This window comes from Haemaphysalis longicornis, unplaced genomic scaffold, assembly GCF_048455015.1.
Source record: "Haemaphysalis longicornis isolate Haplotype H1 unplaced genomic scaffold, Haemaphysalis longicornis Haplotype H1 scaffold_3, whole genome shotgun sequence".
Lineage (NCBI taxonomy): Eukaryota > Metazoa > Arthropoda > Arachnida > Ixodida > Ixodidae > Haemaphysalis > Haemaphysalis longicornis.
Window position 1 is genome coordinate 107,938,562 of NW_027526335.1, and position 9,169 is coordinate 107,947,730.

Below are 9,169 nucleotides of genomic sequence, written 5' to 3' on the forward strand. Positions count from 1 at the left end.
TTCTGGACAACTAACAACATCCAAAGAGTAAAAGAGGAGGTATTTCATCATTTTCGCTTTCGAGTTTCTTTCCTCTGCCATGGGGGGAGGGGGGGAGGGGATTTTTAAAGGTCCTTCGCAATCGGGCACACGTGGTTTTGGTTGCGGCGTCAATGCCGCTGGCCGATGCTCCACGGGAAAGGCGAATTTTGACGGATTCCGTTGAATCAGAGCTGTTAAACCCATTCATTTGAAGCCTTTATTGCATAACTTCTCCTGCAGTGCTTGCATATTTGATTGATTGATTGTAGCGTTTAACGCGCCGACGCAACGCAGGCAATGAGGCGTGCCGTTGTGGAGGGCTCCGGATTAATTTTGGCCACCTAGGGATCTTTAACGTGCGCCGAAATCTCATACACACGAGCGTTTTTGCTTTTCACCTCCATCAGAAAAGCGGCCGCGGTGGCCGGGAATCAAACCCGCGACCTCGTGCTCAGCAGCGCAACACCTTAGCCACTGAGCCACCGCGGCAGGTTGCTTGCATATTTGACTGGTTCCGTTAGAATGACCCATACGTTTACTGTCTCAATTATTTTGGATAACTATATTCACACTTGTTAACAACAGGTCCCCTCCACAGTTTTAATTTGCGATTTCAAAACTATACCTTTGTGCAGCGTGTATCAACGAAAAATTAATAAAATTTTGAAATCCCATCCCTGTATTAGGTTTTTTATTGTTTTCAACCATGAGCTTATCTTAGCCTCCGTTATTACAACAACGGCGCAGGTAAAAAAGCCGGAATTACACCACGAAGTTGCTTCAACAGAGCTACAGCAAACTTGTGCACAAGAGAATCCATTCCAATGACTGCAATACGCTGCAGTGACGAAATGGGCAAGGAATGGCTTATTCTCACCGGGTTTCTCTTAAGGGGGGAGGTGGGTCTTTAGACAATTTTTTTTATTATTAGGGCCAGCTAGATGAAAATTGGCAGTCTTAAGCAGTTTTTTACACTGATTTCAAATATGTAATTGGTTTTGACATAGCTTCATTTTTTCAAAAAATACAACACTTTGAAATTTATTTATTGAGGCATTTCTTACGGGGGTTTAGAGCAATTTCGCTTTAGCAAACTCAATGATGATTTATACGGACATAATGTCAAAGGTCTACTCTGGGGGGCTATGCTATTTTTATTAATTTTGAAGACTTTTGCAAAGCATGAAAGAGGTTAACATTTGATATCAGCAATTCGTATAAAATTGCCTCATTTTTATTAATTTCTGCAAATAGGTAAACAATGACAGAGCAATCAAAATAGCATCACCCCCTAGATCAATTCAGTACAAATACAATGGTACCAGTCTTGTCATCCTAGCCCAAGAGCAACATTACAAAAACCCCCGTAAGGCAGAGCTTGGTCTTGCAAAAAAAGAAACTGAGAAAATTGCATTTGAAGTTTCAGATCACGGTAACTTTTGCTACAGCATAGCTACAACAATATAAATAGCATCATTTTGTAGCTCTATTCTTCACGAAGAAAAGCATACCAAGTATGTGACTGTAACACAAAAATAACTCTGAAAAGATTGACGTAAATTCACACGAATACCGTACAAATTGCAAAGGAAAATTAAATTTTCTACTGTTACACCTCAGAAACTGTACATCCTCATTCACCTTTTCTCTGTGTCTTTACAGAATACAGAAAGGCACTAATACCATGTGCTGTTGTTATTTTTGCGCTACCAATGAGACTAAAGCACAGCAGCCACCCAGAACTAGATTGTCCTGCAATGCATCTCAAATCTACAGCAAGGCTGTAGGTGAAATGCACTTTGGAGATCAATGCTTATGATGCAAATAGCATCAGCTGCTAGACCAATTCAATACAAACGAAACTATACCAGTCTTGTTATCCTGGCTCAAGAGTAAGATAAGGAAACACCCCGCAAGGAAGAGCGTGACCTCACAAAATAAACTGTAGAGCTGCAGGTGGACTTCAATTTGGTGATGGATACCAGAGTTATAAAAACAGCATCACCTGCTAGACAAGTTGGCGATGGATACCAGAGTGATAAAAACAGCATCACCTGCTAGATCTAATACTTAAATGATACCAGTCTTATCATCCTAGGTCAAAAGCCTGATAGTGAAACACTCAGGCAGAGCATGACATCGCAAAATAAGAGAAAGGCATCTTTAATTTCTAACTCTTGCTACAGCATAGCCCAATATAAAAAGCGCCGTGTCACTCTGTTCCTCAAGAAAAAAAAAAACAAGTATGCGACCGTACCACAAAAATAATCAGGAAGGCTCTATGCAAGTAATGAAAAACTTTTGTAAACAGCGCTGGAAAACTGCACTTTTTGCTGAACTTCAAGTACGGTAGTTCCTACTTTGCACTTCCTTCAATGTCTATGCAAACTAAAGAAAAGCACAAACATATTGTGCTGCCAACTTTGTTTTTCACAAATGAGACCAAAGCACAACAGCTAACTAAATCCGGACGTTTTCACGCGGCGCTTTTCGGACCAGATTCGTACGTGACAGGCGATCTCGGCACCGCCGTCTACGGCGTCTTCCATCGTGTTTCCGTACGCTTGCAGCGCGTAGTTCCTTGAGGTAAAGGTCTCCAGGCATTGCGGCACGAGACGTAAAGACGTTGTGACAGAATTGCAGTCACTAACGGCAGAGAAAACACACCCGAATTGAAAATACTGCGGCCCCGAACGCGCGCCTGCAAAAACAAAACGAAAAAAAAAATGGCGGCTCAACGGCGCCGGCCAATCAGAGACGCGGAACGGGGGGCTCGACTCGAGCGCGCCTGCTCCTGCCAATCAGCGGCTCCGAAACGACCTTCGGTAAATCGGCGGTACCGCTCGTTCTCCTCATGCGACGCCATTTTGAGTTGGCGCAAAATACGCACGAAGAAATCAGCTACAAAGCGAGCCCAAGATGGCCGCCGCCGGCAGTCTGCTTCGAGTGTGGCGCGCGCGCGAAGTTCAAGCTTTTTTAGCCCGTTTTTTGGCGTTTTGCGGCTCCCGCTGCGTTTTCAAAGTCGTTTTTGAGATTATTCCCGATCAAATTCAGCGATGAAACTTTTAGAGTAGGTGCTTGAAGGTACAAATACTTCAAAAATGTGTTTTTCCCAAAATGCGTATTTTCGCGATTTTGGACCATTCTAAGACCCGCGTCCCCCCTTAAAAGCCTCGGATGGCCAATATTCACCCAGCTAAAGGGGGTGTCCCCGCTTTATACGACAAAACGGAAGCTCAGAGAGCCAACATACCACTGCGCAATCACTTCGTTTTCCCACAAGACAAGCGAGTCGAAATTCGCAGTTTCCTTGCCACCATTCTCTCTGCACAATCTGATCACACTGTATAAGTCAAAGCACTCACAAGTCCAGAGGGCATGGTTTATAAGAAGTCATGACCTACAAAAATCGAGACCTAACAAAAGAAGGTTATTATAACACCAACAGTCAAGTTAACGTTAAACAGGTGTCTCATGCGACACCAAAATGCACCCATCAAAGCCGTGCAACACCATAGCAGTAGCTAGCGAAACAGCCACCAGGAACAGTGCTTAGGCGGCCATTACAACAAGGAAAGAAGTTGTTCACGTCACTGCAAAACTGGTTGGCTCGACGACAGTGGAGCATCTGTTGAACGGATTTTCTCCAAAACACCGTTTCACTCTTTTTCTAATGCCTAGAATTGACAGCAGGTTTCTTTAAAGGCCATGATGCACAACAACTGAATAATTCTAAAGCCAGATGTGCGGTGGTGTACTTTTGCTGGTGGCTCTTACAGAAAGCCCTATTCAAAGCTCTTTCGGTCAAAAACAAAAAAAAAAAATGCTTCTCAAGAGTCCACAGATCACGGATGCAGATCCATCCCGATTTGATTTTTTTTCTTTATGCTAAACCTCAGGGAACAGAAAGCACTTTACAAAAAGAACCACTATGGGGAAAATAAAGTAGCCATGATGACAAAATACAACTCTGTTCAACTTAGAAGAACTAGCCCTAGGTGACTCGCTAAGCTACATTCCAGCCTCGAAATACGCTTTTTAACCAAAAATATGCCAGAAACACTCAAAAGCTTTCAAATTTTCGATGCAATAAGGGCAGAAGTGATGCAGAAGTGGCCAGCACTAAAAACGGTCATCAGTGTGTTAGCTGCAAATTAGCATTCAAGTGACAAAATTAGACGGAACTAAGGGACCGACTACAACAGCCCAGTCTTGAGATTCTGTGGTCTCACAAAAGAATTGCCGAAAGCGGCTGGCCGTCGCTATTGTTACAATGCTAGCGGAAGAGCAGCGTCCCCACGAAGCGCTGAGAGTTTGACATTTGAAATGACAAACCTGGGGAACAAAAAAAAAACATGCTTTTTACTGCTATTGCACGGTAGTCCAGCTGTTGAAATGATGGAAGTCAGAAAGACCGGTTAGCAACCACCGTGATACTTTTTCCAAATACATAAAAGCTCGTCTTTTTTGTTACAGTGGGTCCAATTCCATAGCCCGACCTCCTCTATTGACTTAACCCAAGTCGGAGACATTTCGCGTGCCGTTAGCAGGATATCCCACACGAAATAATCCCTCAGCCTGAATGCAGTCATCAGACATTTGTAATAGCGCAGGCAAGTGATGCCAACAGTTCGACCAGCCACAATAGACTGTCTTCATGCTTACATTGTAGGGGAACCAAGGCACCCCAGTCCCAAAAAGGCCTAACCATCTTGCTAAACACTGCTTGCACTTGTTTCAGCATTGACTTTTCACAGTACGGTGTCACACAACATACACAATGAGCTTTGGCTTAAGAGGGCCCTCCAAGGTGAGACCAATAACTGCTAATGCATAATGCAAGATCTGGATAAATTAACCAACAATATCACAAATCTAAGCTCGTCTGTTGCTAGGCCTGTCACGATCCAAGCAGCGATATGCTCAGCGGGTCTATCTGTAGGCAGAGTTTAAAAACAACTGCCGCTGAACACGCCAGTCCCTCCTACGCTAGCTGCACAAAAACAGACTTTGGAAGCTGCAGTTACGGTTTCTCTCGACCGTCAGCTGAAGAGGAGGACAGGGTTCTCACCTTTGAGTCATTCAGGATGTCGCCAACAATCACAGTGGCCACCTGGGGTCAAAGAGAAGAAGCCCACATATCAGCAGCAGCGTAGACACGAACCACGTCATGAAAGGAAAAACAGCCTCCCAACTGACCATAAAATTTCCCATCCCAGCTGAAAGTGGCAATACGCACGGGAAATCGAAGAAAGATTATCTCTGCCTACAATTAAAATCCCCTCCTCACTGATGTAAACACGAGCCAACATGCTGGTGGATAAATGCTGGGAAAGAGTGAAAAGAGAACTCGTCACTGCCTGCTCACACGAAAATACAGACCATGATCGGTATGGTTAATGCAGGCAACAGTCATTTCACTTTCCTGTCCCCTTATACACTCATAAGAAGTCATGAGATGAGCCCACAGTCTCTCCTTGAGAAGCAGGGCCGCGCATAACTGATCACTATGAGAAGCACACCGTGATCATGACAGCACATTGTGACGTCGTGCGTACTTAGAGAGGCCGATGTCCTGCGATAATACAATTAAAAGAAGGGCAAAGTGGCACCTGCACATGAATAAAAGTTTCAAGCAGCAAGCTTGTTGAGATTTAGAACCTCAGAAAGGGCCAGTCAACCAGCACTTTTGCTCCTTCGATAATTCGGACATTTCGCAACTTTCCGCAGACTGAAGAATTCCTCAAAAATTCAAGCTTTCCCAAGTTGGTGACAGCTTTTAGGCACTGCAGCTATGCAACATTATGTACTAGGACTGCAACGTCGCCCAGCGTGCCTTTCACTACCTCTAGTGCTCATTCCGTACACAAACCAACAGGTTCTTGGCAAGTACATCCATCAATATAAACATGTAAGGGCATACCGGGCGCAAACGACTGTAATAAATTGTGTTGGAGCTACGCTGCAAGTACTTGAAGGACCAAATCTTGTTATTTAGAACGCCAGCCAAGAAGCGAGTCCACCTTGTAGAAGAGGGCTGTGAGGCAAGATCTAATACAAGCCTCAGACATGAAATTCTTTGAAGCACGCAAAGCAAAACTAGACTTGACGGGACACTGAAACAAGTTTTTGCAAAACTAGACTTGAAGAGACACTGAAAAAAGTTTGTTAACATTGCCTGATGAGCTTACAGCAATAAAGTTACAATGTGTAGACCATCTTACACAAGCTTTTTTTTTTCTAATCCTCTCCCCTCCAGTTTGCCGACTTCAGTAATGGCAAACCCTCAGAGATGTTAGCCTGTTTGATTTGTATACATAATTTATACCAGCTTTTTGTTAGCTCACACAGAGCTGAACGAACAACAAGGCTAGATTTTGGTCATTAAGATGCCACGAAGGCACGTCTCAAACCCGCCTGATGTCCCAACGGTAGTTGGTGTGGCAGCTTTTAACACAGCATGGCATTTTCTCTTCTGCTACCCGTTACAAACAAATGCTCTTGTAACTTCCTCTAGATCGGCAAGTAATGAACCATGCGAGTTAAAGTTTGTAATGAAGCAACAAATGAGACTGTCATTAATTAACTTCACTGCCCTTGTAATGAGGAAAAGCTTATTATTCAAAGATGAACATGCAGCAGTGAATCCATGACTAATTTTGCCACCAGTAACCATACAATACATGAACAAAAAATTGCTTGTTACAATGAGACTGGGAAACAAAATGATCATGGTGCATGATTGTCCACAATTAAACAAAACAACACAGGCCAGGTCACACACCCACATGCCTACATACTGGTGAAAGGCTTTGAAGCTCTTCCCAATGTGATGACAAGAAGCTCTGTAATACAGCACATCTGTATTCGATGGTGCCAAACTGAAGGCTTTTTCCTCTCAGCTGTTTTCATTACCATGTTAGCAGAGCATGCTTTCTCACCGCACCCAAGTTTGATGCCATCGCCCAAGGTCTGGGCTGCTGGTACTTGAACACTGCCAGGTCCCCCTGTAGTTTGGCGACGACTAGCTCAATATTCTGCAAACAAAAATCAAGAAATACATATTTAGCAAAAGAAAAGTAGCACCTGCTGAACAAACTAAGCTAGCGTGATCCCAAGCTTAGCTCAATTGATTGATTGATTGTAGGGTTTAACGCGCCGACGCAACGTTGGCGATAAGGTGCACCGTAGTGGAGGACTCCGGATTAATTTTGACCACCTGGGGATCTTTAACGTGCGCCGAAATCTCGTACACACGGGTGTTTTTGCTTTTTGCCTCCATCAGAAAAGCAGCCACCGCGGCCGGGTATCAAACCCGCGACCTCGTGCCAAGCTTAGCTCAAGGCCCTTATTATAAGAGAACACAAAGACATTAATTATGTACTATTGTGAGCAATATGAAAGGGAACACAGGAACGCGTGGCGAACAGCCTTGAAACAGACTCGGAACTTTACGCGGATGGCACTGTGAAAACCAAAGGGGGAAAGGAGGGCGCTCTTCCATTTACTGTAGGCAATCCCACCACACTGACATTTTTACAAAGCAGCAGCTTGCGTCCTTTCACCGATGGTATGGTATCGTCGGACAGCCGATTTGGCGCACGGCGGGAATGGGAACAGTTGCAAGAACAGCCTCTCCCTTTCCACTCTGTTTCCGACGGCGGCCACTGCCTATCAGTCATAGCTGGGTCTGAGAGTGTTTTCTACACGTCCCTGTGTTCCCTTTCATATTGCTTATAATAGTACAGGCAGGGTCGTGAACAGCCAGTGGCTGTCAGGACGAAAACATAACATTTCAGTTCACTTTGCTGGTCACAAATCTCTGACGTGGGCTAAGATCATGAAGACTCCACTGTCATTGCGAACAGTATAATGTTTATTCGTGTTGAATTTTTGATAAGCGCCTTCACCAACCCAATTTCCTCCTCGGGCGCCTCTTGTCAACGAACGCGGGGGGAAAAACAGTTGAATATCTGAAGGTGCACAAAACCAAAACCTGCCTAAACTCAAGAACTTGTGAGTGATTGTCTTTTCCAACAAGAAAAGTGCGGTGACATCAAACAAGTATAATAGTAGGTGGCAATTCAACATGCATACGAGCAAAAGCAGCTTTGTTCAGCGCTGACACGTGACAAATTCCCACGAAAATAGCGTCGATGGCATACAAAGAAGCTGAATAACCAGTGTGCCGACTGGAACCCAGAGTGTATCTTCACTTGATAAAATATTTTCGCGTTCTGACAACAGCTCAAGGACATCTGACGTGAAGTCATGAAAAATAATAGTTTTAGCATTCCGTATGTACCGTCCGTACCGGAACCCAAACCACAGAACAGGTAGGCCCAAACTGGGAACTTCCGCATTCGTTCCGCTGAAGTGACTGCGCATGCGCAGTCGGGAAGGAACGAAGAGACGGACTGCTAAAACTCTGATGTCGCCGCACCTTCGGTAGTCCGGTGTTTGTCGTATCTGCGCTCTTTCCACAACATTCTAAAGCTAGTCGCTAGAAATTTCCGCCCTCGAGTAAACGGCAAAGCTGCCGTGAACGTCATTTATGCTGATAGCGCCTTTTCATATACCAAAACAGAATTACGACAACGTGGAAAAATTTGTTTACCTCCTCGTTGTCGCCATCACGGTGTCGCCATCTCCGAGGCAGATAGCGTGCTGTAGGAAGCTCCCAACGAATTCATACTCTACCTATGCTCTCATCATAGACTACTGCAATGAACTAGAATATTCTAGTTACACGTAAAGTTACCACTGGGGAGTGGCGTTAACTAAATATGGCTTTGTAAACCCATAATTAAACAAACACCCCGGCGCCTCACAAGCACCCATGGAGGAAAGAATGCAAGCACCCATGCCGAAAACGCCGGGAAAAGTCACTTGTTGTTGTTGTGTTGACTCGGCTGATTCGGCCGCAGTGGCGCGATGGCGCTGTGGTCATCTAGTCGGTGGCAAGCTGGTGGCGGATTGAAACTTTGTTAAAAATAAGAATTATGTCTTCAAAGTTTACTTTGATAATTTGGAAATTGAAATGACACTTAGTTAAAAACAAAATTGTCATATTTTTAGCTCCAAAAAGAAAAGTATTCTTTCCTCCATGCTAATTATATCAAGGTTAAGTCTCCTGCCACGCGCGTGG